General features: G+C 42.1%; 1 protein-coding gene across 11 annotated transcripts in view; it reads right to left on the bottom strand.

The window, feature by feature from the left end:
- TSPAN4 (tetraspanin 4) overlaps positions 1–24,292 on the bottom strand; it is a 511,237-nt gene that overhangs the window by 69,854 nt on the left and 417,091 nt on the right. The window lies entirely within an intron of this gene.

Consider the following 24,292-nt stretch of genomic DNA (forward strand, 5'->3'; position numbering starts at 1 on the left):
CCTTCTTTTTACACTATAATATTATTTCAGAGGCATTAAGAAAGATTTCTAACAGCAATAGTTGGCCCCTTTCTGCTGTTTAGGAACTCTAAATTGTTGTTCCCATAACTCCTCAGGTTCACAACATGCGCTGACAGCTTTAGAAAAAAAGTCAGAGCTGTTCTTTCTAAGGCGTCAACTTTAACAGAGCAAAAATCTCCTTAGAAAAATACTGAAAGGCCTATTTTGTTTCAGGAGTGGGAAGCTGCACACAATCAAAAAGACTTCCTCTTTACGCCCCAGGTTGTTTTCAGTTCATGTTGTTAGTTACACTTTGTCCATGATCTTGGCAGCTAAATGTTTTCCCTCGTAAAATTGCAACTGTTATATCCTGGACATGGGAACAATTTGGTGCCTTAAAAACACAGCATGGTTTGAGTGCTTTCAACTCAGCAGAAGGCTATAATGACAATGCTTTTAAGTCAAGTTATTTCTGAAGACCCTGACGACAGGGCTGGGGAAGCTGTATCCCTCCAGATGTTGCTGTACTCCTATTATCCCTAGCCACTGACTATGCTGGCTGAAGCTGACAGGAGTTGGGAGCCCAGCAACATCTGGAAGGTCACAGTTTCCCCCACTGCTGCCCTAGAGGGTACATATAGGGCGGGAGTCAACTAAATAGTTGTGTTAGTGTAAGGGTTTGCACTAATGCATCAGAATCCCCCTTTTTCCTCTGCCTGCACCATCCCTACATGTGCTCTGGAGTGTCGGGAGACCCCCAGAACAGATTTAAAGGGTGAATAGTAGGATGAGAAGAGGGAGAGAGTGTGCAGCACTGACGGAACGTCATCCTTAGTGCTATAGTGAATATAATACATAGTGGGCAAAGCTAGACGTGGCAAGCAACACCTTCTCCTGCTAGCCTGCCCTGTTCCCCATGACCTGGTGACAATAACAGCAGAACCACCTTGAACTGGAGGTCTGAAGATGAGGCCTACCCTACCATGGACTCTGTGTGTCCACAGTGCGTAAGAGTCCTCTTCAGGAGCAGAAATGAACGTCCAATTGGACAGGGATGGGGAACCTATGCCCCTCCAGATGTTCTTGAAGTTCCGCTCCAATCATGCCTGGCCACTGACTATGCTGGCTGGGGCTTGAGGGGAGGTGGAGTCCAAAGCATCCAGAAGTTTGCAGGTTTCCTCTTGCTGGTGTAGTGGAACAAGTCACTAGTGGTTCTAAGAAGCGTTTCTGCAAGGCAGGGCATGATTTCTACTAATCCCTCCTACGCAGTGCAGCCTCCCTATGCCTCTCAAAAGCTTCTCTTGGTTGAAGGCCATCTGGAGCAGGAGCAGAAATGGAATAGAGAAGTGCAATTGGTAAAGGGGATTGGTGGAAATCAGGTGACCTGCCTGCACAAGAAAAAGCACTTCAGCTAGAGCGGAGTCACCTCTGAATACAAGTACGTATGCAACACTGAACATAGCTGTTGGCAAAAGGGAACCTGTGGACTGGATACAGGGATCCTGGTCTTCCAGCATCACCTAGTGAACAGAACAATATCTTCTGCTTATTTCACTCCAAGCTCTATTTCCTTGGCCTTGTACCTTATGGGGACACTGACCTGAAGAACACACATCTTCCAGGTCTAAATTTACCCCCAGCATCCTCAAAAGCCCACATGAATGCAAAGGAATGTCACATAGGCTCATCATTGGCTGGAACACATAGATCTTGTTTTCTGCTTGGAACAGTGACCACAGCACTGCTCAACATAACATGTGAAAAGAAGACACACACACACACACACACACACACACACACGTGTTGCCTAGAAAGTCTCACATAGCTGCATTTAGTTTCAGAAAGGGAATTCAAATTCAAAATAAAATGAGAAGACTTCTAAAAAGGAAATGAGGGTGGGGTTAGAGGAGGTTAAATTCCTTCAAGAAAAGATTTCCATTTTTAAAAGGAAGCCTTTACATCGCTAAAAGCAGTGTCAACCCTTCCTTTTAAAAATGGGAATCTTGCCCAAATCAGAAACAGTTGCTGGCAAAACAAATGCACATTGATGAGGAGGCAAGCAAAGAAGGACTTTGGAAGAACAAATTGTTTAAAGGCATAAACATGAAACAAACATTGCTTTTAATAGTAGGGAGAGCTTCCCTCAGCATGCTTAGAACGGTGGCTCAGAAAAACTGCCCCAAATCTCAGAAACAGCCCAGTTTATTCTGAGTCCAATTCATACCTTAACTGGGAACATGGCATGGTCCAATTCCTCCCCAACTGTCTGCCTGCCCAACAAGCCTCCTACCTGTCCACCTATGACTCAGGGACAACTCAGTGAAACTCACTAGCAGTTGGTTCAGAACAAGCTACTACGTATTTTATACCGTGCATATTTATCTTATACCATTCATTACCACATGACTCAGTGGGGACCATTAGCTTAGATGGATTTTTAAAAGATTAGAGAAATGCAGAGAGGACATGTACATGGAAGGTTATCTGCAATTATAGCAAAATGGAACCTCCACAATCAGAGTATGTATACCTGAGAATATCAAATACTGGGAGTATACAACATGGCCTTTATGTCCTGCTTACAGGTTTTCCAGAGGCACCTGTCTGGCTATTCTTAAGAACAGGTTGCTGGACTGGATGTGTCTGATCAGGCAAAACTCTTCTTCTGTTTGGCCCTGAAAACTGTCTGTACCATTCGCTGTGAGGTTTTTGTGTGTCAGGATCTTCCTAGCAATGTGAATTCAATAAAGTGGTTTGGGGGCTCAGACCCCACCTCTGTCTTGTACTCGGTTTATTTTTTTTTGGGGGGGGGATATTCATTGTATTTTAGTCTTAGCTCCCATGAAATGAGTGTTTGGAAACTGGCCCCTCCCAGTACCAGCACAATTTTGTGAATGGGCAGGCCCCATAGCTGTCAATGTTTTCCCTTTTTAAAGGGAAATTCACTTATTCCGAATAGGATTCCTTGCAAGAAAAGGGAAAAGTTGACAGCTATGGCAGGTCCTTGTTCTCGGAGGCGGGAATGTGCAGGGATGGGGACAAATTAATAAAACGGCTCCTCTCGCTCATCTCACCAAGCTGAAATCCAGAGAGAGAACAAATCCCCTTAAGACACAACAGTTAAATCCTGCCATTAGCTAAGATGGCGAGGTTTTTGCACACACTCCCCCCCCCCCCGATGGATTAGATAGCTAAACCAGATTGTTTTTTAAGTGGCCATAAGGATCTTATTCAAGCTTGTCTAATTTCATAGGCATCAAGGACAAGAAGCTCGTCACCTTATGTGTTAACACTGAAGTTTGACAGCAGAAGTAGACCTAAAGCCAAGGACTTCTAAGTAATGGGCTCCATGTTCTTGCTACTTGAGATTCACACAAAACTGGTAACAGACGCCTGTTGCTCTAATACATGCTGAAGGATGCAAGATGAAGGAATAATCAGTTTGTGCAGGGGGAGGCAATGGTGTCACAAATCAAGTTTGACATGTACTGCTGTACAGAAAATATATAGTCCCCACACCTTGGTAAACGTTGCCTCTGGTCCAGAAGTGGGGAGCTTGAGACCCTACAAAGGTTGCTGGTCTCCAACTCCCATTAGCTTAAGCCAGCTTTTGCCAATGGTCAGGGATGTTGGTAGCTGAAGTGCAGAAACATGGAGGGCCAAATTTCCTTTCGCTGCTCTGGACAATTGAGACATTGACAAGGCAGCAGCTGAGGAGAGAGGGTTCTGGAGTACAGATCTGACTTTGTATGACAGCTAAGTTCAAGTGGCCCAAGGGGCAAGAATCCTCCAAAACAGGAGCGGGGAGGTCCACAGGCTTGACTTTTTCCCAGAAGGGCAAACTAGGACATTGGGAGATTAGGTACCTCTGAAGGAAAACTGAAGGACCCATAAGCAGGCACGGGCAAACACAGTGGAATGACCTTGCCCCAACACAGTGGAATGACCTTGCCCAGAAGCCATTTTTATGTTCCTCCCATCTCAGTTTTTATGACATCCATCTACAGTGGTACCTCTAGATGCGAACAGGATCCGTTCCGGAGCCCCGTTTGCATCTAGAAGCAAACGTAACCCGTGTCCGCGTGTCTGCGCGGGTCATGTTTTGGCACTTCTGCGCATGACGTCATTTTGAGCATCTGCGCATGCGCGAGCGGCGAAACCCAGAAGTAACATGCTCCGTTACTTCCGGGTTGCCACAGAGCGCAACTCGAATGCACTCATCTCGAAGCACATTCAACCCGAGGTATGACTGTATTTGGACAGAAGGATGGCAAGCTTTCTGGAGGCTGCGTTGTTGAAAACTTTTTAAGTCAGCATTGCTCCACTTTTTGGTTTCTAAATGTATTTTGTGTATGTTGAATGGAGTGCATTACCATTTTGTTGTAAAGTGCTTTGAGGAGTGGGGAAGACGGGTTTCAAATATTTTAATTAATTAAGCAAATTCACACACATATAGTGAGAAGTGTTCCTCGAACTTTGCAGAAGTTGTTTGCAAGCTGCTATGGTATGCTGTGCCAAAGTGGAACAAGATGATCCATTCCCCCACCAACTGTGCTTTTCCTCCTGCTTGCTTTGCTTCCAAGCCACATTCAACCTCCCTTCCAAACTCATGGCATGTCAGCCTGGCACGTAGGCTGCACGGCCGTAAGTAATAACACATCACACAACAGCTGCTTCTCTGTGACGGCTCTCATGGCGTTAGTTTACAACAAAATCTATTGCTTGCTGTATTTTCCTTTTCACACTCCTTCATTTTGTCCCAGTGTCATTTATTTCTCCTTTGTCCCATTGCATCAAGATTTGCTACAACCCTGAGGAATAGAATGAGTTTCAGATGTATGGGACGGAGTAAATCACAGAGAATTACAGCTGCCACTCCTTGCAGCTCTGAAGATGATGAACAGTGTGCGGTGATTAAAAATTAAAAGCTCTCTGAAACTAATTGTTTAGCCTGCCATCTCACATCCTTGTTATCTGCTTGAAAAATTAGCTTGAAACAAAAAGCTACAATCCGCAGTGCTGATGCAGATTGGTTTTCTGAGCATCAAAACCAGCACATAAATTGGAATTGTGCATAAGAACATACCAACCTCTCTGCAAAACCCAAGCACACCCACATTGTAGTCATGCTTGCTTCCATCAGTGAAGAATTGAGGTGTTCAGTGCAGTATCTGCTGCAACTTCCTTACTTCAGTTTCAGTTTATATAGCTGATGATGTGGGCAAGGTCCTTGTGACAATGCAGACATCAACGTGTCTCCTCAACCCTTGCCCCTCTTGGCTTATTACAGCCTGCCAAGTAGATCCGGAGTGTGGTCAACACATCCTTACAGAAAGGACTGGTCCCAGCTTATGGCGCAACAATTGCAACTACTCGCAGACAAAACATATTATCTTGACTCATTTCAATCTGGGTTCTGGCCTGGTTACGTGACTGAATTGCCCTTTGTTGCCCTGATGGATGGCACTTATCAGGAAAAGGACAGACCTAGTTTGGGCTTTGGATACTATTGATCATGGTATCCTTCTGAGCTGACTTAGTGGGATGGGTACTGGAGGCACTGTTTTAGAGTGGTTCTATTCTTGCCTCCAGGGTCAGTTTCAGAGAACAGCATTGGGTGTTTGTCTTTTGCCTCCCTGGCAGTTGTGCTGTGGGGTGCCATATTGTGCCCAATGCTATTTAACATATATTTGAGTACATCTGGCACTATTTAGCAAGCCTTCAGGAAAATTATGTGCAGAGGTTCATGTCATTTCAGTTGGTGTAGCTGTTGTTTTATGTCTTCAAGTAGCTTATTTGCTGTTGTCTTCACCCCTCCCTATTCCATGGAAGCCCTGCCTGCCTGCCTGACCTAAGAACAGCTCTACTAGATCAAGCCAAAGGTCCATCTAGTCCAGCATTCTTTTCTCACAGGGGACAACCAGATGTTTACAAGAAACCCACAAGCAGGACCTGAGAGCAACTGCATTCTCCCCACTTTCTCAGTAACTAGTATTCAGACAAGTACAAGTTCTGATACTGCCTGACTTGCTTCCCTGCCTCCCCATCAGTCTTGGAGAACTGGAATCATATCAGATTGCTGTATGAAGATCTCATTGTATTGAGCTGCAAACAGCAATTTATGAGATAAATCCAATATATGTAGCCAGAACTCCAATATATGTAGCTTTGCCTTGGGCTTTGTTCCTGGTTTGAGCTTTGGCTCACAATACTTGCCAATGTGCAGTTTACAGGGTGCTAGAAACAGCACAGTGCAATGGACCTGCTGCAAAGCCACTGCCTTGCCCAACTTTCCAGATGCCAATGTATAATTCGGCAGTGCCATCTGCTACAGCTTCGAACTTTATTCTGTTTGCCAATACAAATAATGTTTTGGTGTCCAGAAACCTTCACATAGTATCTTTCATAAGAAGACCATTTCCAATAGGTTTTTGCCATGGTCTTTTTTCCCTGCCACTTTTTAAATAGTTTGCAAAATAGCACAATAATAGTTTTCATGTGCTTTGATCAGGAACTCACAAAATCCACCCACCTGCTTACCACAGGTGGGCATTCCTGGAACTTTGGCAAGAAGGATGCCCAAGAGCCTAAATACACTCCTCCAAGTTCTCACTTGCGCTGCCATTTGGATGAGATAAGAAAAAAATGTCTCTCTCTGGCTGGTCCCCCCCTCCCCGCTTCCTTACCCATACTGCAGTGCAGATAAAGAAAAATTCATGCTTCTCTTTCAAGCCCTGCCTGCACCAGTGAGGAAAGTGTATGTGTGTTGGGGATGTCTTATCTCACTTCCAGTAATGTTTTGAGAATATAAACTGCCTTTTTTCCTTTCTCCAAACTGCAATGCAAATGAGAAGCAAAACTTACTTCTTCTTTGAACAAGTACAGAGAGCTTGGAAGACAAGTGCAATGAGATTTGGATAAGTAAGGCAAAGTCTCTCCCACCATTTCTTGCCTTTCTAGACACCAGTACAAATGAGGCAGATTTCTGCATTTCCCACAACCCCACTGTGCATGACTGAGAATACAGATGAGGGGAAGGGGCCAGTGGAAGCCAAAATAGAGGCTGGGTAGAAAGTCAAGTTAATATTTGTGGGTTCCAAGTCCTTTGCTGCCTGGTTTTGTAGACAGAGGTCAAGGTCATATTACTGCAGATATTTTGGCTGATTCATACATAAGAATTGGCTCATTTAGGTACTTAAGAGCTTACACGAGTGGTCTACTCATGTTATCAGTGAAACATGGTACAGCGCTCATGAGGTACTATCTGTAGGTTCTCCCAGAAAAAAAAAGCAAAATCCCTATTGCTTCAGTACTGTATGAACAACAGGGAAGGGGTGCAGCTAAGCAGTAGAACATATGCATTGCATGCAGGATATCTCAGGTTCAATTTGTGATTAACAGAATCTCAGTATAAGGCACTTTCATATCCTCATAATATCTGCCATATCTGTCACCATTGTAAACGAGCCCCATTCCCTATACTGTGTCATACCATCATATTTAGATTAAAGCAATTACCTTTTTAACAGGGGAAGATAGTTATCAATGGTACTAGCACAGATGAGAAAGAGTTAAAAACCACAGAAGCTCTAACAAGGTTTTGTGGAATAGATGCCTCTTCAGTAGCTACAGTCATGCAGTGAATCTCCAGACCACAAAAATGTACCACAATAAATTTGTTAGCCTTTAAGTTTCATGAGACTCTTGGAAGTTTTTCCTGGAACAAACTAACATAGCTACCCCTCTGGAATAGAATACTCTGAAGGTGATGATTAACAAGGTCACAGCATCTAAACTTGCATATTCTCAAATTTTAATCAAAATGAAGCAGGAATTTGAGCAGAACAGGAGATGAGTTTCAACAGAAAATGTACAATGAATACATATGTAAGACAAAAAGGGAGAGGAATATAAAGTGTGTGCATGTGATAGGGCGCGGGCGGAAATAATTCACTTCAGGTTCCAGTTTTAAATAATGCAAACTTCAAAACGTTAAAACTGAGTCATCTGCTCTCAAAATGGTATTTCAAAAATGCAGCTGGGATTGACCATAATGAAATCAACACAATCAAAGGAAAGGTTGGATTTATGAGCTCTGAAATCAAACTGATCAAGTTCAATATCTTGAAATGGCAACCAAAAATGGCAGGTCATAAGCAGGCAGTACTCTGGAGCTCTTATTCCTTATAGAAGCCCCAAGGGGTAGAAAGTAAATCAACGATGCTGGAACATCGTAGCTCAAAAGAGAGATTGCTAATTTGTAGCCCACTGGCCAGAACTGGCTCTTAAAGCAATTGTAATATAGTCCCTGGTGATCCTAACAAGGTGTGGGAAAGTTTGTCCATAGTTTCATTCATAAAAAATTGGAAACAATCTTTTCCTGTTCTAAGAGATGGAGATAATCCACATTTTAATGTTACATCCCTCTCTGTATTTTGTTTTTTAATGAAATGCACCAGTTGTACCTGTGCCCCATAACTGGGATGCTCTTAATGCCAAGAGACTGCAGCTTTATTAAGTAAGATCACTTTGCACAGAAAAATACACTTCTGGCCCTCAGACCACCCACTGGATAATAATAAGTCTTCAATTAAAAAAAAAAGAAATTGGCCATATCCTCTGACAAATGTATTGAAATGTAGCTTATAATAAGGGATAGGTTTTAAATAATGAGACTACAGGTGACTGAAGTGATCAAAATCCCTATACACAGAATTATTTGATGTTTTCCAAGGCAGTTCTGGTAGAACACGTAAGTAGTTCTGTAGCATACAAATCAGCCTGCTGAACTACTTATAAAATCTGATAATGTGCAAATCACAGAGTAGCCTGGCAGTAAAGATAACACTTTAAAATGTTGAAATAAATTATTACATAAAAGGAAGAAAATGCCACTGTGAAACACACAAACAACCAAATCATCAGGAAGATAAGCCTATAGTAGCTTATAGCCCTATATGAACTTTGAGAATTAATTTAGTCACTCTGAGTTGACTTTTAAAGGATGGTGTTAGTTCACAAGGATCTCTGGTAGTATAATAATGCATAAAGAGCTTTCTTGAAAATTTAAATATCCCCCAAATAAGCCACATATATCTGAACGAAAGACTTGCTTGCAAGGCAGGATTCTGGACTGCTGTCCTTGGTGCTGAAATATAGACTTTGACAGAAGATGTATCGCTGCCCTTAATTTTGGATTTAATAGCATGCAGATGGCTTTCAAGAGCAACTTTACTTCTCTATCAGACTAGTTCATGTTTAAGCTTAATTTATGCCACTTGAACATCTTAAGGTTAAAAGAAAGTTATAAGATCCACTATGCTTGCAAGATGGGTTCCAAAATTTAGCAAGGTATTTTCTGAACTGCTAAACTAGAATAAAGTTTAGTAGATTGCCTGGCAGCAGTGTATGGTATTAAGTATGCAAGTCCAGACAGCCTCACAAAGCTACAAAATAGATAGTGAACCAGGGATCAGGAAGATGCGTCATAGAATGGTAGAGTAGGAAAGGATCCTCAGGGCAGGGTCACCTAGTTCAACCCCCAGCAATGCAGGAATCTCAACCAGATCATACATGGCAAATGATCATCTAACCTCTGTTCAAAAACAGGAGAGTCCACCGCATCTCATGGGAATCCGTTCCACTGTTGAACAGCTCTTACAGCCAGAGGAAGTTCTTCCTGATGTTTAGTCTGAACCTCCTTTTTTGTAACTTGATTACATTGGTTTGGGTCCCAGCCTCCGGAACAGGAGGAAAACAAGCTTGCTTCATCTTCCATGTGATATTCCTCTAGCTATCATATTAGCTGCACTCCTCTGCACACATTCTAGCTTGTCAATGTCTTTCTTAAACTGTGTTGCCCAGAACTGGATACCATACTCCAGGTGTGATCTGAGTGCTAGCATGTTTAATACATACTATTCAGGAACAGAAGAGTTATTATTTGTTTAGATCCTACTTCTCGATGAAGCTGAAATTTAGGATCCAAGCCATTTATACAGTGCCATCAGTCTACATGCTGAATTGAACTGAAGTGCCTCCACTTTCAAATGTGAATTCTGTACTCATTACTGCTTACACTCCTCATAATGGTTTGCATGTATTTCAAGATAATATAGTTCTGGCTGAGTAATAACTGGGGTTCCCCCATCTCCTGCCTGACAGGCAACCAATCTGATATCTTTAATCCCTGCCAGAGGCATGAGCATGCAGAAATAAACCAGTGCCACAGGGACACACACACACACACACACACACACACACACCATTTGTTCTCTGGCTCTAGCATAACATATCATATTTTGGGAGGTACTATGAAGACTTACTTGAATGATACCCAATATGTCATTAAAGGATACTGAAGTGTTTATCTAATAATTCACAAACTGAAGCCAAAGACTCATAACAGCCCATATTGGATTCTGTGTTTTACCACAAAACAGCTCCATGGAAAACTAATCTGAAGGAAATAATACTAAGTGTTGGCTGCCTTCCTGTCTTCTTACTATTTCTTTAAGTAGAGTACACCCTCTAGAAGAGTACATCTAACCCCTTTAGATGATTGAAAATGTTGGAAGAAAAAAAATGATTAGCTACTGCTAGGAACAAGCAACAACATTTTCCACCCCAAATTACTATTACTATTATTATTTATTAAATTTGTATACCCTTCATCCGAAGATCACAGGGCAGTTCACAACATAAAGAAAACACAAAACACACTTTTCTCCAAGAATGCCTGGATCTGGTCAACAACCATCTCTCTCAGAATTCCTCATCAAAGCAAAGGATTATGTTTTAACTGACTTTTCAAGCATTAAATGGTATGCATTCCACTACAAACACAAAAACACGCTTTCTGGATTAATGCAGATGCTTAGGATGCTGAGATATGAAATGCTCATGTGCCCCCAAGCATGAATAATATTAATAATCTCCATAAAATAAAGGTGCTGACAGCAGCTACTTTCTGCATCTTCAGTTTGTAAGATGACAAACTTCCTCTTTATCGAGAAATAGCTATAGCACATACTCTTCAAACAACATGCAGCTCATGGCAAGAGGCACTGTGGCAGCATGAGGCATTGATTGACTTGATCAATAGCAGGCTTATGAACAATAATCACACTGTAATAACTAGTAGTGGCATTTCACAAAGTAAAGACATCATCTGTTTGCTTTGAAATTCACTATAAAGCTAAGAGAAGTTCAAAATAAGTTTCAAGTTGCTTTTTAATTTTCCAGGGTTTAAGAAAAAGGGAAATGACAAATAATTGCTTTGCTGTATGTGAGCAAATGCCATTATTATGTAGCCATCTTATTTGTCACGTTTTGCACCCTACCCTTCAAGAAGCTCGGGACAGCATATATGGAGGAGTTCTCATACTACCTTCAAAGGAAGCCAGGTTAGGTAGAGTGTGACATACTCTAGGATCCTACTGAACTGCACAGAAAAGCAGGGATTTTAACCTCAGCCTAAGTAGTCCAAATTTATCACTCTGCTCACTAGGCCTTATTGGTTATCCTCAGCTATAGATTACTGAAACACAAAATTGAGTTTGTGAGTGTGCTCTGTTCTTTCTAATACATCAGTTTTCTTTGTCCAGTGTTCTGAAATTCATTGCCTAAGGAAGCAACACACTTGCAGGATCACGAGGTTGAAGAACACTGAATAATCCTTCCTTTGCTTTTGGAAACATCTGCCAACTTTTGATGTCTCCTGCATCACCACAGTCACAAAGAGTCTCTGGAGCATGCTCAGAAGTTGGCCAAAGCTCACTATGGGGTCCAATTATATCTGTCCAGGGCTCCCACATGTAACAGGACTTGGCTATTTTTCCTTCTGAATGTGCCAGTAAATCTTTTATGCAGTTGCATTAGATGTACGTATGACAGGAAACCTTGGCAAACTGCCCATGGAGTATATATACATGACGCTTTAATCCTATTCTTGCACTGCCTCATGTACACACTGTTTACACAGATTGATAAAGGAGGCTGACTGACACTAAATTTATAGCTTTTTATTACTTTACCCCCTCATGTTATAAATTCATGGAGCGGCTGCACTTTATTGCAATTTTATGTTTGCCAGCTTTATTTACATACTCTCCCTTGCTGTCTGAGGAGGGGGGGAAGGTGGAAGGAAAGAGAGATTTTGGCAGATTTTCAATACTGTAGGGTGATCTTTGTCTAAAATGAAGTGGTATTTCCCTGATGGAAAGAGCAACCTAGGAGAAATAAATATTATATAAACTTCTCAGGGTTTCTTCAGAATAATTCATTCTTCAATAAAGCACCATTAAATAAGTATGTCTTTATAAATTAAATAAACTTATTTCCAAGCTCACAACACTGAACAGCAGTCATGGCTCTTCAGATATAAAATTTCTGTGTAGTCACTGCTGTCAGCTATCACAACATAAGAATATGTCACGAAGCTATATTATTTACACAGCACACCTGGAAATAACATGGCCCTCTAAAGCGCTAGTACTTGCTTTTCAAAGCGGCAATGTTCCAACAATAAGCTTCTACCTCTAATTTGTTCACTGCTGCAATTAGCTGCCCATACAGCAAGCATGGGAAATGTGTAGGTGAGTTAAACCCATGGTTCAAACATCCAAAATCCCCTGCGTGAAGCAGTCCTTGCCACAGCGAAGTATCAAGGTCTGAACCAGGTAATCCACTCTATTGTACTTTGGTGCACTCTCACACCAAGACACCACTCCACATGACCTCTCCTACAAAAATGGGAGAGATTACATGAGCGGTGCACCCACATTATAATCTACCAGCACCATTATCACTGCCTGCTGCTAGTACTAGCTCTGTTTCATTTTAATAACCAATTACATGCAAGATAAACAGGCAGAATTTTAACTAACTGAAGAATTGAACGAACAAAAGGGAATGAATTGAGGACAGAAATGGCTGTCACTGGCTTTACCATTTGTGTTCTGGGGGCTCTGGTGTGAGGCTAGTGGTATCCTCACTGTGCAAAAGATCTTTTAGGCATGCCAGGCCTTTACCTTGCATTGGCTGCCTCTCGTGTAGCAACGGGCTACCAGCCATGAAAGCTGAGTCCATACACCTCTGCATACCAGTTGCTAGAAACCACAGGCAACGAGAATGTTGTGCACTCATATCCTGCTTGAATGCTTCTCGTGGACATCTAGTTGGGCACTGGGAATGTTGGCCTGATCCATCAAGGCTTTTATGATACATTAAGCAATCCCTCACTGTGCTGCTATTGCAACTGTGAATGCATAACCCCAGTTGCCTGCAGAATCCTTTCTGGGTTGTTCAGAACTCAGAGGCAGAGGCAGTTTTAGGGCAGAGACAGAGGGCACCAAATTTTAGCAACATACTGCTGAAATTTGAGAGACCAAAGTCCGCCACTGACAGAGGAGAATCGTGAGAGAAGCTTCAGGGCTCCCTTCTCCATCACTAACAGCAGGAATGGGAAGTCAGGCTCCGTGAAGAGAAAGCCAGGTATTCTGCTTCATTCAACAGTATGTGCTCCTTGAGGCAATGTAAAACCTGCAACTTCGCCATAAAGAAACTGTTTCTAATTAATGACCCCTTAAGAACCTAATGCTCAATGAATGTGAACAGTAAGTGCCTGGAGTAAGACTATACTGGGAGGGGGGGACCTTTAGAGAGCTCCATTCCTATCACATTAACTATTTAACAGGTGAAACACAGCAAAGGGGATAGAAAGCGGTTAGCACTCTGATTTCCTTCTAATAGCTCACCTTCAGATGACTTGAAGAGTCCCCGGTGGAGCAAAACCATTTCAATACTTTGTCTGGGTCTACCAGAAAGAAATAAAAAACGTGCTGACCCTGGGTAAAGGCTACCCAACTGCTGGCAGACATTCTCAACATAGCAGACGATAAAAGGAAGAAAATGCTTGATGGCTCGGAAACGGTGAGCGATGGCTCACCTCCATCGGGAACGGTACAGTGCATCTCCCTGTGCTGATTGTGCTGACATGCTCATATAAAGCAATAAACCCAGCTCTGCAGATGCTCCATTTCCTCCCCAAACTTTCAAATGTACACAGGGGTTCTGAACATCAAGTATCTGTGTGGCTGTAACTTTCTGTGGACCCAGCACTACGTACTCTTCCTAAACACAGTGGGATTTCTCTTTCGTGGCTTCCTCACAGAGCAAGTGTGTTTCCTGTGTGGATAACTCTAAATGTCCAGCAGACACATCCTAGGTAGCTGTAGTCTACATGTTCACTACAGCAAGCTTTTGTATGTTTTTGGTTAGGTGGATAAAGTGTGTATCAGTTTACAATTAGTGTGTGTGTGTGTGTGTGTGTGTGTGTGTGTGTGTGTGTGCTAAAAAAGACAAGGATGGATGGGAAGGTTGTGCATGTGTAACTTGGCTAGTGATGGGCAGATATTGCCCACTATCCCAATTTTAATTATTGGGTCACATGTCCACTGGATACTCCCAAATTAATTAATTAAAGTCATTGATTTAAGTCAAATTAATTGACTTTCCCAAGATTAATTAGATAATGACCTCTAAGCTCTAAACATGACTAATACCATAAGATGGTTGAAGGAGCCTAAAGGCCTCCTGGCACCCTTTTTAGCATGAATGAGGATCTCCCTGCCATTAACTTTTGCACTTTTAACTGGATGGGGAGAGGCTCCAATTGGGCCAGGAAAGACAGCAGGTTCCGGAAGGGTATTAGATGCCCCCATGCATAGAGTGACAGGGCATCATAAAACCCAGCATTTGGTACACTATGTCTGAAGCACTTGCTTGGTTGCAGAGTGTATCATAGGACTGGGTCTTTGGTATGCACCAACCCAGCTGCAAACAGAATTGTGTGCAAGATATAGGGAGCAAGTCCATTCCATCAAGCTTTCTATCAGAAATCACTACTATATTATCAGACAAGGCATGGAGAGTCCATGGAAGCTGGAATACCTTTAGGACAGTGCTTAGGCAAGTAACATCTAAACTTGATCTTTCACCTATCCCCATCCATACCCATTTTCATACTGTGAAACGGCTTACAGCGAATGTGCTGGCAATAACTGCTAACATAATAAATGTACTAGACTAGGGGTGGGAAACCTGCAGCCCCCCAGCTGTGTTGGACTCCAACTCCCAGCAGCCCTAGAAAGTCAACAAGTGTGTGTGACAAGAATAATTGTTCAACAACAGCTGGAGGGCCATGTGTCTTGGCAATGTGGGGAAAGTCTCTTTGGTGCAATGCCACAGGTCATGATATGTTTGGGAAGCAGTTGTACCCCCTGTTTTGGTAGAAGGAGGACCCACTAAATCAGCCCTTGTCAATGTAATTTAAGAGGCACTCCTGTTCAGGTTATTGAAGTCGAAAGCTGTGTACATTGGGGTTCACTCCCAGGAAAGGATTGCAGAATTAAACCACATAGCCCTAACTTTCAGGTTGAACTGACTGCATACTGCCTTGGGGGGAAAAGATGGTTGCAATCCATCTTGTTGTTTCGAGAGTGAAGTTACATTTAAAGGCAAAAGTTCAAACCACATAAAAGAAAAGAGAATAGCAGGCGAAAATGCTACTGTATGAAGAGAGTGTAATGAATTTCCTGCTTCACTGCTATTTCTACCAGTATTTTAATTCTGACACACATTTTTCTTTTTTCTTTTACTCTACAGAATAGGTCCTGTTGTTTGTTAACAAAAAGATTCTCTTCTCTATCGAAGCAGCAAGACCTTCCACTAAACAGGCACAATGATACAGCTGATGCTTGGTGGTTTGGGGCTCACAAATGGTCATCTCCTGTGAGCTGGCAAAGAAAAGCACGGTGTACTTTCAACCTTCAGAAGATATGGAACACTTTGCTCATTCCTGGCACTATTCATTTCTTAATCCTCAACTTATGCTGATTTTCAGGATGGAATGCTATTTGAAATGTAAACTCACCCTCCTGAAAGATGAGCAAACAGAGTATTTTCCTTATTACAGATGAGAGAGGCATCTGCCCAAACAATTAAGGCTTCTCTTTTTACACAGGGGGAAATGGATCATGCACCCACCATACAAGTGTGCTCAAGTTCTCTGGCTCTCAGTGGTCCAAAGAATACATAAGGGGCTTCCCCACCATTTCACAAACCCTTCTAAGTCACAGCACCACAGCAAACCTCACCTATTTCCTTTTTTCTTTTTTGAATGATTCATAACAATTGCTATTAATTTTTAAGTTTATGCATCTCAAAATAAACATTTTACATAATGCCATGTAACTATGGACTTCCTTCCCTTTCATGGTTCATTTTACTTATCTATCATTTCTGCATATTTTACCATAACCAATCTAATCGCTGGCACAAATAGGACTAACTTAGCCAGCTAGCCCTGGTGATCATCTGTTTATTGGATGGATTTTCCCCCTAAATAGATTTCTGAATTCTGAATTTATTGTTATTCACATTTTATACTGTATTTTATGCTGTTTTTTGTTGCATCAATTAAGTGTTTGAAATTTGTTGTTAGCCGCCCTGAGCCTGGTTTTCTGAACCGGGAAGGGTGGGGTATAAATAAAAAATTATTTATTTATTTAATCATTTCTCCATTTTACATCCTTCAAATATTTACCATACTGTTGAGTTTATCTAAATGCTACCCATGTTTTCAATTGTACACAGTTATTTTCTAAATATTCAGCAAAAAAATTCCACTCCTCTTTGGGGAAAAAATATTCTTGCTCTCTTATTCTATATGTTAAACCTGCTGCTTCTACAAATTCTATCAGCTTAAGTTGCCAATCTTCCTTACTAGGAATCTCTTTCACTTTCCATCTTTGGGCTAGCAAAATTCAAGCCACTGTGGTTGAATACATAAATATTTTTTTCTGACAACTGGGAACTTCAGACTAACAAAAAGGCCTCAGGTTTTTGGGGAAGGTTGTTTTAAACTTTTTTTAAAAAAAAACTCATGGTAGATCATTTCCCAATAGTCTTTAACCAACCTCACTTATTTCCCTGTGATCGCTTGAGGTGCCAGGCACAGGCTTCAGATATTGGCTAGAATGTATATTAACATTATATTTTCTTAAGTGATTAGCATACCTACTATAGCAGTACAGTATGCCGATACATGGCCAACCCCGAAGTGTGGCAAGGCTGGCCAATTTACTGACAGTCCAAAGTCAGCAAAGGGCACACCATCCTAGCAGTGCCTGCATTCTCACTTTGCAGCCAAGACAATCAGAAGCAACATAAGAGAATCTTCGTTTGCATTTTGTGCCTCTTAAGAGATTAGAAGGGGGCACATACTGAGGGACTCCAAATTCCTTGAACCGGGGCTATACTGACATGTGGCTCTATAAGGTGTTATCTTTAAAAGTGTTTTTAAGTGTTATGTGAGTTGCACTGACAATGCCAAGAAGAAGAATACATTCCTGAAAGGACCTCTGAGGAACACTGAACAAAGGTCAACACAACAGTTAGCCTCCCATCAAAGCCAATTTTTCCCAAACGTTAGCTATCAGAGATAGCCTGCTTCTCCCTAATGTTTTGGAAAATGTGTAAGACAAATGCCTACAGAAGAATTATCATGTCTTTCAAAACATGGGCAGCTTTATAGACTCCAAGGTAAAGTTGCAGTAGGACTAGTTAAGATGAGAGGTGTGTGTGTGTGTGTGTGTGTGAGAGAGAGAGAGAGAGAGAGAGAGAGAGAGAGAGAGAGAGGAGTATCAAGTTATCATTTTAATGCCCTCTGGACTATTTCCACATATTATCTTTTAGAATTCCCCTCCTCTTATTTGTTGGTTGTCCCACTTTGAGAAAACAGAAGCATCCAGGAGTACAGTTTGTGATAGCAAGTGAAAATAATCCCAAATTTCAGGGAGTCAGCAGCGCAAAAGCTCTGGGCAACTAGTCTGCTTTCTCTTAGGGCTTCTTGGGACTGGTCCTAAAATGGATTATTTATTTCTGCTGTTGTTTTACAAAGAACTTGGCTCCTTCCACTAGTAAATTGACAAAAACAAGTTCACAATTACTAGGCTAGGAAAAAGAAATATTAATTCTGACAAGCAGACCTGAGGGCTCACGGTGTAACATTCTTGTATCCCAACACAGCACAAATCAAGCATGGTTAATCTTGTAAACGGAGAGAAGTGATGTTACAATGGCAATTTGCTAAAGATTGTTCAGACCTGTGACACTACTAGTGCTGCTAGTGGAACTGCAGGCAAAGTGAAATGAAAGACGGGGATGTTTATAATGGAACCAAGGATGCTCAGTGCCTCTCATAGGCGAAAAAAGCCTTTTACAGTAATGCACAGCTGCATTACTGTGGAAATGCATTGAGAAGAGCAAGGGTACCTGTAATGGATTTAGGGGTTGCTCGTGCGTAAGTTGCCGCCACTGCTGGCGAGGTTACCTGGTTAAACCCTTTCTGGCTGAACAGCCTCCAGCATCGTGACTGTCTCAGTCGCTGGCAGAATCCGTCAGTGGGCGTTTCTTGAACCTTTTCCAGCATAAAAGTTGTTTGACGCCAAGTCTCCTCCTACTCTCCCTGCGCGGAAGTCTTCTGCACAGGGAGGGTGTGGGCAGCGGAGTACCCGTACTCTCTCTGCTGGTCTCTGGCGAGGAGTCTTGGAGCCTCCTCTCCGATTCCCCCATCTGCCCCCCTTCTCCACTGGTGTTACGCTGATTTCCTTCCCCAGCAGATGGGCTGCCTCTCTCCCTACTGGGACCCTCTCCGGCATCCCTCTGGAGCCTTCCCTCCGCCTCTAGCTCCGATGGCAGTTCTCTGACAGTACCCATTCTTTGGTCAATGGTACCACTCAATTCCTTTTAACATTTTTGGCAAGCAAGCTGCTTAACCTTCTGCAACGGAGCTTCAAGAGTTATTGGTCCAGAAAAGGGAGAAAGTTATTCTGGCACAAGAGTGTCAAAGATAAGAAGAGGCAGTCACATAATTAATCTGTGGCCCTTCAAATGCTGTTGGGATTATAAATCCCATATCCCTGACCACTGACTGAACTGGTTGGGGCTAATGGGCACTGGAGTCCAAGAACATCTGGTGTGTCGCAAGTTAGCAACTTCTGCCCTTAAGGATCTCCAATGACACTTCTACCATACTTCATCGAAATTATAGAACTATATTCAGAGCTAGTAAACGATGCCCTTAGCAAAGCAAATTGTGTTGCTGTATGCCAAAGTGTCAGCCTTTTCTCCATTTTGCTTAGATTAGCAAAGCAGGAAGGAACCAAACAGTGTAAAGTAGGGATAAAATACAATTTGCCAGTTCTTGCAGCCTCAGAATGTGGGAGGGTATGTGCAGAGGATGCTATTATTATTATTATTATTATTATTATTATTATTATTATTATTATTATTATTATTCTAACGTTATTTCTATACCGCCATTCATCCAAATATCATGGGGCAGTTTACAATATAAAAACATAAAAATAAATAAGATAATCACAAACAAAAACAATATCCCCAAACACACAGTTTTAAGGTCATAAATTACATTTTGAAACAATGGAAAAAGAGGCTGTGATTATAGAAAGAGACCTAGACTGGTGTTCAGGCTGGTGGGATGCAGCTCCTTTTGATTTTGAAGAGCAAGTAGAGGCATCTCAGAAGGGAGTTACATGATAGGGAGCTGGGAGCTGCAGCAAAGTGCTAAGGCCCATGTTGGGGGCACAAGCAATTAATGATCAGCATTAGCATTATGATGGGATTTTGGCAGACAAGAAAATGGAAAAGCAACATGCTGGTAGTCTCGCAGCTACCACCTCCCAACAAAAGTGCAGATTTTTTGAAAGGTTGAAAAAATATGTGGATAGGCCTGATGCACATTTGCTGGGTGGGGAGCTTAGTCCTCCAAGACAATTGAGTTTTATTTTCTGCAGTGCTGCATTTAGAGTGGCAGTCAGTGAACCCTTGTAAAAATACATAAATCACAGTCACGAACCCCAAATTTACAAGAGACAATATGGGTTTTTTATGCATTAGACCTGCTAAAAACAATTTCAAATTTCAGAATTAAATTTCTATTCAACTCATGTAGATAGGTTTCTACAATTTTTCTAGCCATTTTGAGTCATCTTTATTTGTTATTCCTGATTCCCCCTCCCAAGATAAATCCGTATCTGTTTTATAATGATACGTGTATCAAACAGTGTACCCTTTGGAAATGCTATATGAGTGAACATTAAAAACAATAACATATCCTTGAAAATGTGATTAATTCAGCAATTATACTTAACCAGTACAATAGTCTGCAAGGCATCAATGGAAGAGATAAAAAATGGAAACAAAAGAAAAATTAGAGATAGCAAAAATGAAAGAAAGGAAGAAGAGGGAGGGAGGGAGACAGAAAGAGGGAGAAATTAGATTAAGTAATTGTAACTTCTAGATAATACAACCAAATCTGTCTGCTGCTGATTTTACACCGTGTGTGTGTGTGTGTGTGTGTGTGTGTGTGTGTGTGTGTGTGTGTTTAAGTTAAAAGAAGCTTGAATAGCATTAAACAAAGCCAGTTGGCATGAATTGCATCCGTCCACTGTTCAATTTGTTAATTTTCTCACAAGTTGGATGCACTTAGTGGTGGGACAATGGTGGAAGTAAGTTGAAGAGACTCCCACCAACACATAATTTTTCATAGGGAACATAGTTGCAGCACCTCCAAAGCAACTGTAATGAATTACCCAGCCCTGTGTTATTCCACCACAGAGCTACAGGTGGTGGACAATGGGCAACAATGTACACCAGTGTGTTTATGGTCCTACGCCAGTCCATTAGAAAGATGCCAAGGGATAAGGAACAATAACAGAAGACTGCAGATCTGGGGTGTGTGACTGGCACATCTTGTATTATGGCACAATTTGAAGGTAGCATACAGCATGCAAAGGGTTACAGTAACAGAAACATAGAGTTATAGAGTTGGAAGGGACTCCAAGGGCCATCTAGTTCAAATCCCTGCAATGCAGGAATCATGGCCTAAAGAAACCCTGGCAGCTGGTTGCTATGCGCAATATTAATTATATGAAACCAGATGCAACAAGCAGCTCAGTAAATCTTATTCACAATGACAATTCATTTATCGACCATCTTGAGACCAACAATTTTACTGTTTATCAAGTACATTTATTAATAATCCTGTCAAGCCATGTATAAATATATGTTTCTTACTTGCATACAAAATATAACAGATCATGAAGTTAATAGCTACAAAGATGTCAATTGTTTATGGTTGGAAAAAGACGCTTCTTGTCTACTGGACTGGAACCGCATGGTTTGGACTGTTAATATATATAACTAATGTCATTTGCCTGAAAGAAAGCTGACAGCAAAACAACAGATTTATGAAAAGCTGAGTTTTATGTATTGCCTGTTGGAATGCCAAACTCAAGAACAACTGTGTTTCTAACCATCTTCCACACAATCTACTACTAGGATGTTCTAAGACTAGGGATGCTCATTTAATATGTTAAAGGGAATACTGCAAAACCTATGCTTTTCTAATTTGAAGAAGGGGAACTAGTCCTCTCTTCTCTTCAGTTTTCCAATAGATGCTCCAGCATGATTGGAAGCAGGGGATTTCAGTAAGGATTTTTATCAGAATTGCATTGCGTTGATTTTTTTCCCCCAGGATAGCAGGCACTTTTTTAAAAGTTAAAAAAAAAAAGTTTTGTCCAAAGAAGAAAGAAACCAGATTTCCAATATGAAGCATAATGGAAACACTGGCAGGGATGCGAAGAGAAAAATCTGCATATCAGCTTCCTTTAGCCACCCACATACAACCTGTAATTATATAGTGTTTTACATGCATGTCATTTGTGACAGAATAATCTCATATTCTGCTTAAGGGGAGACAGCTCATTCTAGTTTCCCTGTTTTGCTTTTTCATGGACGAGTTCCAACTCTTCTATGTTGGGAATCCTTGGAGCCATGCAATATTTTCTGCTGAAATTAAGTGATAAACTGCCAGGATTGTGACATTTATAGAGAGTCATAAACACAACACAGACATGCCACATGACCATTGCCCAGCCTGTTAGATTCAATCAATGAACTCTCTTCTCCCTGATTTCCTTCCAGGGATTCATTTCTAAAGATGATGATTTCCAGGACTCAAGCGTGCATGCAAGCCAAGTGAACCCAACTTCCCCCCATTCTAACATTGCATATGTTAAAAACCCACCCACAAGTCTTTGCTTCCTTGCAAGAACTTCCAATGTTTTGGGGCTAGCATTTAAACTTGCTTCCAAGGATTCTGTGCTGGCAAGCTCAGCCTGAGTGTAATTGCTTTCTCTAGACTCTGCACTTAACCATTCCTGTTCTCCACTTTAAGCATTTTCCAACTCAAATGCTTTATTTGTTTGCTTGCCACAGCATCTTCCTATCTGCAACCTCCCTTCTGTACACACAGACATGGAAAGTGAGGAACTGAGCAGGGGAAACAGCTTTGTTGTTGATCTCTACCCACAGCAGAGACTCTCCAAGCTTGCTCCAAAAACAGCATGGAGTCAGAATTACCCCACTGGTTCAAAAGACCGCCAGGTGAGGCAGACTTGGTGTTTGCTTCCCTTCTGCCCAACAGAAGGCTCTGCACTGAGCCAAGGTTGTGTGAGAGAGCTTTACCATTCAATCACAAACCGATTGGGAGGGCTAGACTGCAAAGCCCCTTGATGGTCACAGGACTGAAAGAGAAGGAAGCAAATTCATACACACAGGTGCCAACTCTATAGCGCCGAGGTATCTTTGGCCCCCTCAATATCTGTGGGGAGGGGGCACAGGAAGCCAAGTACGGTGTGGCTTCAGTGGCTGGTTCCCCCTAAGCATGAAAGAGGAAGCCATTGCCAGCCATTGAAGCCACGCCACACTGGGGACATCACACAAGTGCAATATGTGCTGGAGCCCCTCAATCTTGGGCACAGGTTGGCACCTCTGGACACACATGCTGCCTTTGGCCTTAAACCCTGTGCAGGAGAAAGGCAGGGAGACTCTTAGAATGCTAAGCATCACATGCCAGAGCTCTTCTGCCCCACCTCCCACCTCTGTGCAGTTTCCTTCACGCTAGAGTAAAATTATCCTGCAGGTTCTCTGTTTAACATTCCACAGCACTATGTGCGTAGAGAATACCAACCAAGACTCTTCCTGCATCTACTGTACAAAAGGGGCCGAGGTCAAGGGAGAGAGAAGTCACAGGGCATTTCCCCCAAGGCTTCAAAGTTCTGTAACAATTCTCCCCCAGTTCATGACTGCATGAGGCAGCTAAACTTCAACAAATTAAAGCGGTGTTCCTAGGAAAATGGATGCGCGCAGATAGTTGGCCAAGGATCTCATGGAAGTATGCACACAGAGCTCAACATGCCCCTCCATCCATCCATCCATCCTCACCTGCACCTGGCGTGTGCACCTGCTGCCTGGAAGCAAATGCCCTTGCTTGCTTGCTTTACTGAAGAACAGCTTGCTTGCTAGGAAATGCATGTTCTCCCTACTGTGAGGCAGGCTGGCTGTTTTCAGTTTCAAACCGATGTTCCCTCCCCGTTTTGTTTTTAAAAAAAACCCACTTCCATTTGCTGTTATAATTACAGAGAAGGCAAAGGTTAATCTTGCACCTGTCTCAAGGTCTCAAGACTTTTGGCCCAATGGAAATGAAGGTTGCAGCAGGTGCACCCCACTCAAGTGAAAATCAAAACAACAGCAGAGCAGATAATGACGGTTGGAGAAGGAGTGCACACCGCCAGCCTAATAGCAGTACCGCCTGGTACTAAGGGGCTGCACGCTGCACAGCTGGATATGTGCCCTCTCGTATTGTTAGCATTAGACTGTACCCACCTGGAGGAAGGAGAAATTAAAAATTATGAAGTGCTCTTGGAGAACTGGCAGCGATAAAACTTGGCTTCCTGGCTGACATTTTAAAAATTCAGCCTGGCTCCCTTTGATGGCTCGATCCTCTGAACCAGAATGGTGTAAACAAGCCAAACATCAAAGCATAGCAGACTAGATAAAGAAACCCAGGCAATTTGATAAAGGCAATTTTAAATGAAAACCAAGGAAGGGTTCTCTTTTTAAAGTACAATCTATAAAATAGGAAGGGTGAGCAACTCGGGCTCTGAGGGCCTCTGCTATGCTCCTTGTGTTACCTAAGGCACATTCATTTAACTCGCTACACTTCAGTTATATACCTGGAGGACACAGTTTGCAATATTCTTCCCGCTTTAACAGTAATTTCACATGACATAAGCCTCTATTATATTTATTTATAGAGATGTGGAGGGGGGAATTGTTAGGGTAACATAGCCAAAACCAGAAA

Source organism: Podarcis liolepis (genome assembly GCF_965112155.1).
Source record: "Podarcis liolepis genome assembly, chromosome: 1".
NCBI classification, from domain to species: Eukaryota; Metazoa; Chordata; class Lepidosauria; order Squamata; family Lacertidae; genus Podarcis; species Podarcis liolepis.